General features: G+C 43.1%; 1 non-coding gene across 1 annotated transcript; it reads right to left on the bottom strand.

The window, feature by feature from the left end:
* Positions 1 to 2,440: 2,440 nt before the first annotated feature.
* Positions 2,441 to 2,512, bottom strand: TRNAE-UUC. The gene has a single exon. It is a non-coding gene; the product is annotated as a tRNA-Glu (tRNA).
* Positions 2,513 to 5,954: the final 3,442 nt, after the last annotated feature.

Raw genomic sequence — 5,954 nt, 5'->3', positions numbered from 1 at the left:
ATCCCAGGGAGAATTAGAGAGATTAGTGCCACCAACAAAGACTTGAAAGATGCAGAGTGTGTCCTATATGTGCCTAATTATTCACTCATATACTTGACTTGTGCAAAAGGTAAACAGATCTTGAGAATAACTTGACACATGCACATTTACAACCCCTTCACCTTGCTAACGCATCCTTCAGGTCTCAGCTGAAATATTATTTCCCCAAGAACTTTCTCTGACACATGGAATGAGTTATGCACCCCCTTTCCCTCCCCAAGAAAACCAGTAAGGCTGAGAGCATAATGGTAGATGACAATCAAACAATAACAACGCTTCTATCAGTTGTTCTGATGTCAAGAAAGCAGATATTTCAAACAGGAAATTAATAGGTAGAATTAGTTACAAATTTTTTGGAGGGGTTAGAGGAGCAAAAGGCACTCACAATTAGATTATTCAGATATTAGTAACTGCAGATGCCACCATTCACTCAGGGATGAAATAACAAGAAGGGAGGGTGGCATTACCTGCAGGTAGGAGCATGGTCACTGCATAGTCACTGCTGGGCACTACCATTGCCACTGGAACCACACTACTGTCAAGCCCACTTATGCTCTGCTGAAACTCCCAGAGCCACTGGAGCCCACAGCTGCCCACTCCTGCCACTGCTAGTGGCTCACAGCTGACAGCCATCAGGGGATGTGCACTGCTACCAAATACACCATCAGAAATATTAAAAAAAAAATCATTCTTCTTATTTTGACATATTGCAATTTTCCAACAGAACCTCCCTTGGGCAACTGTTAACTAGAAGTCTACTGGAAAGGGAGTCTGAGAAGTGGAAATTTGCAGAGATCCAGCCTTCTTGAAAAACAAAAAAAGAAGAAGAATATGGAGCATATGAAAGAAGATAAGGGCAAACAAGAAAATGACAATGACAGTCCAGCCTTTTGGGTATTCGGCATTGGTTCCCAGCCTCCCACCCATTTTTCACTTCTGTACAACACAGTGTTCAGGGTAGCAGGATGGGGTTTTCTGGACCAAGTGAAACATTCTCACACACTGTCTATGAAGGTGAGAGGCAAAGTCCTATCTATCTCTATCAAGGTAGTCAACCCTGGAATATGTTGCCAAGGTTGCTCTGGCCGAAGCTAGAGGTATCTTGGAGTGTGCATTGGGAATGGTGATGGAGAGAAGGCAACCAGTCTGCAGGATATTTACAGGTAACGCTTTTCAGAAATAAATCTTAAAAGAATATTAATAGGTTACATAATGGATAATGTCTGAAGCAATAACTTGCAAAAAAACTCCTCAAATGATCTTTTTGGTCAAATCTTATACTGCCTTCAATACAGACTGAGAACATAGAATTAAGATTCAGTCAGGGAATGGAAGTGACTGCCTCTGCATGAATAGTACAGTTTCCCCCAAATAAAATCTCATCCCTCCGTGCAACTCATGCTGTTGAGTTATGAACGCTCTGGGTTCCCCCTGGTCCAGGTTCATGGTTTTCTACGATTGTTATTGTTCAAATCAGGCTGGAGACATCAGCAACTGACATACCATGAGGTTGCTCACATGATCTGGTCCTTCCCACGGAGACACACAAGTGTTGGTTCAAACAATAGAACTCTACAAGGAGAAGGTACTGCCTGTTCTGGACAGGCACTGGCTCAGGCAGATTTACACTGTAGTTAAGAATACGAAGACCTAAGCATAGAAAGAGATATTTTAATCCCGATCTGGAAATGGCTTAGAAGCTGGAAAGGTTTCAAGGCCCTTCCTACCTCTGAAAATTTGAGTTTGGTAGAAGTGCTGACCTCAACCCAACCACGTGTGTGATTCTATCCAGAGCCGGGTTCCTTGCCTCAGTTTCCCCATCTCTTAATCTGTGGAAGTTGTCTAGGTGAATGGATCTGGTTTCTGCTCTCAACCTCTACATCCCTATGCAAACCCTCTGTTAAAGCTATAATTCTACTTGGAGATCTGCCCCTCTTTGTATCTCAGCCCTAGTGACTCCTGTTTCAGGAAACACTGTCCCCTCACCTCTCAGTCCTCAAACAACTTTGGCTGCTCCTGTGGGTGGGTGGGTGGGCTCTTCCTTGCCCCTTCTCCTCCCTCCATAGTGCTCACCATCTTGTTATCCGTGGGCCAGAAACACTTAGTGGGGTCATAGAGGACAGCGAATAGGCCAGAATATAGGAATTCCTTTGTTGATAATAGAGTTTGACCACTAAATATTGTTTGCTGTGAAATTTTAAATGAATTATATGGTGAGCAAAAATAACAACGCAGATTATACAGGCCAGCTTTTTGAATTGCGAATTACCGGGTGGAATTTTAGGTCTCAATGCGGTCCTAAGGAATTGAGGCTTTTAACAATAGTATTTAGTGTTTTTCACGTTGAAAGGAGGCTCGAAATTTACGAATTCTTACCTGGGCGTTACTAAAAGAACCTACATTCCCACACCGGGAGTCGAACCCGGGCCGCCTGGGTGAAAACCAGGAATCCTAACCGCTAGACCATGTGGGAAGTGACAAACAGTGACTGAAGTCACAGCAAATTGAATCATTCTCCTCTGCTTCCGCCTTCCACGCGATTCCGCCTCCGGCGCCAGGTCCTCTCTGCGCCTGCGCGGTTTTCGGCGTCTCCCCGCCCGGGTCGGTGTCGCTTCCCTCCCGGGCCTCTCGGTGCCGCTCGCGGCTTCTGTGGCCAGTTGGGCGCAGGCCCCCGCCCTCCCGGCCCGCGGGAACCTGCAGCCTGGCCTCCGGTCCCAAAAATCTGTTAAAAGGCTCTGCAGTGCGATTTGTGAAAAGAATGGTTTGAATAGCTCAAAATAAAGGGAATAGAGAACCAATAAGTACGGGCGTGGCTCCCTGGTCTGTTCCCTAGGTTTGCTGCCGAGGGTGACTTGCCGGTAGACCAGATTTTTCCAATCATGGTATTTTAGATCATTGGCCATTTTAACTGAAATATTGCTTAATTTTAACTGAAATTTTGATTAATTCTGACTTTGGGGACCAAAGCTGAATGGATGAAACCTCCTAATAGCCCATAGGGTATGTTTTGGAGCCGAAGGCCTTTGAGACTGCTGGCTTTAAGATCTTGTTTAGGGATAGCCTTAAGTTATTAAAACAAAAACACCCAAAACCATGAAAGAAAAATCTACTTATTGCACTATGCTAACAACTCTTACATGGCAAAAACAAACAAACAAACAAACAAAAAACCCAAAACAAAACAAAAGTAAAAAACCAAACCACCGGCTAGGAAATAAACATGTACAACCCATGTAAGAAAAAAAAAAGATTCATATCATATAGATAAGCAACTACACATTGCAAGACAAACACTGCAATAGAAACGTGGGAGCTTGATGTGAGCAGGCCGTTGTTGGACCGGAAATTCATGACTGAAAAGTATTTGTAAAAGATCTAAAACTCATTGCTTAACAGCTATCATTTGGCCAAAAAACAAAAGTGCAAAAATGTCACATATGTGGGGAAAAGGAAGTTCTTACAAACTTGTAAAATTTGATCAGGGAGAGAGATTGTCAGGATTTCCTAAACATGCTTATGACCAAGCAATTCCATTTTTAAAATTTTTGTAAAACCAGTATTGCTCTGAAACTGCTTCTCACGCACTGAACATGAAGAAACACTGCTCTGACAGTACCCATAGCAGACACGTCCTCTGCCACACCAGAGGCAGCAGAACCACCTTAAACTAAAACTGTGGACAGGTGGGTTCAGAGATTCTTAATCTCTAAGAATTTCAAACGTCTGTGTAATAAATAACAAAAGAATCCTTAAGAATTCCAAACATTTGTGGGATGACATCACTATAAATAATGTCAACAGTCAGACATAGACTAGAATAAAATGTTTGAAATCTGTTGGATAGGAAAAGGTGACTGTCCTTCCTACGCAGCTGAACCTAAGCATTCAAGAAAAGCCCACAGGAGAAGGGGCCAAGGATATGCACAGAAGATTAAGAGGAGGGGAGTTCTCATCTGTCAGTAAGTGGGCGTGGGAGTGCAATCTCGCGGGCACCAGAGCGACACAATTTAAAACAGCCCTCGAATATCTGGCAGGAAGGTGAAATGAGATGACAAACTCAAACAATGGAAATAGCTTATAGCGCCTTTGGGGCAGGGACAACCTGACAATTATCTATCAAAATGTGGAATGTGTACCTTTAATCTAGAAATTTCCATTCAGCATTGCCCAAATCTTAGGGAAGACAGTCTGGAAGGCAATGCCGGGCCGTGGCAAGCAGTAGAGACTGGGAAAGCTTGGGGCCTCTGCATCCTGCTCTGCCGCTCCCACACCAGGACAAGGCCATTTACCTTTCTGACAAATAAACAGGGCTGGCTGGCTTTGTCCTGCTGTGCTGTGCAGCTGCTGTTGGGAATCACCTGCCCATTCAGAGACTATCTTCCCCAGCCCGTTCTATCTCAGTGGAGCCATGAAAGTGTAGGGGATGCGTTTTGACACCAGGCTGGGCTACTTAGGAAACCGGTGATCCTTTCTCACTCTGATCATCCACTACCTGAATGTGGAGGATTCTGAGGAGGAGCCAGAGCCACCACAGGGATAAACAGTGGGTTCCTGAATCTCTTTGTGGAAGCCCCTTGCCAAGCACATATTGGGTTGTTACAGCTAGAAATAAAATGTTATGGCATTGAGTCGCTGCAATTTGAGGCATGTTTGTTAGCACTACTCTTAAGTGGATGCACCAGGTTCCTGCAATAAGGGCAAACACCATGGAGAGGAAAAAATAATTCTAGTAGACGATTACATTCCTTGGCAATGACTTGGGGGGGGGGAATTGGGATAAAGTATGGGAGAAACTGAAGTACAGTAGGAAGGCTTGAATATTTTGTTTATTTTACAGAGCAGTGCATCAGGGTCCTTCTCTTCAGTATTATTTCAAGTAACTAAAAAGAAAATAGGAACTAATAGTTCATGTTTCTATCTTTTATTGGGTACTTGATGTATTTTAATAATTTAAATTTAAGAATGTTTGTGTCTAAAAGATAACTGAAGATTTTCAAGGCCAGAACCTCAAAAAATATCCAGGATTTCATGCATTGGCCTCACTAATAAGGATGATGTTGGAATATGCTGACATGAATGAAAAGCTAGAAAGCAATTTTTTCCATAAAGGAATGAAAAATTCCATGACAACATATATTCTGAACGAAAAGTTATTAAATCCCAGTATCTTCCTATGAGTTGTGATTTGGGTGACATAATATTACTGATAAGCAATTGTTTATTAACTTGAGTAACCTGAAGATTAAAATAGAAAGAATAATATGAATTGTGTACGTGAGTGTGTGTTTGTATATATAAATTTCTCCTCTCTTTTGAAGTCAGACTCCCAGACATAAATCTTAATTCCCAAAACTGACTAGCTGTTATTTAATAATTTTTGGAAAAACTGCTGAACTTTTCAATTTGAATTTCTCCTCTATAATAATACAGAGTCACCGGGAGGGCATCGAGTCATTGAGAGGGTGAGTTCTTAGCATGATGCCCGGATTCAAGGCGGTGCTTGCCGCAGGCTAACCGTCAGTGTCTACTGTCGCCCTGCAAGGGCTCTGGTGGCAGCTGGTCAGGGGCCCGGAGGGACTCGTGGCTTCTCCATTGATAGGTCTTGTGAATGGTCACTTCTCCAGCAGATTGAGGACGTTACCTGCATTTCACCGTTACTCAGTCTGCCCAGACCGCTGAGAAGGTGTCATCCCCAAAGAGCTAAGGCGGCTTGCTTAAGTGCACACAGCCAATATTTGGCCAAGCTGCCGGGAGAGATTTCAGGTGTTCTCTCTGCATTTGGATGTGTGCTCCCTTTCTCTTTCACTCTCTTTCTCTGGCTGAAATCTGGGCATGTTTCTTTTCTTTATTATTTATTTGACAACTATTTAAGGCCTTGAGGTCTTCGTCAACTTTTCAATGTATGTTTTCGAAAA

The sequence above is a fragment of the Propithecus coquereli genome, unplaced genomic scaffold (assembly GCF_000956105.1).
Source record: "Propithecus coquereli isolate 6110/MARCELLA unplaced genomic scaffold, Pcoq_1.0 Scaffold28, whole genome shotgun sequence".
NCBI lineage: Eukaryota > Metazoa > Chordata > Mammalia > Primates > Indriidae > Propithecus > Propithecus coquereli.
Note: the sequence above shows the minus strand (reverse complement) of the source record. Positions and strands in the feature narration are given on the sequence as shown.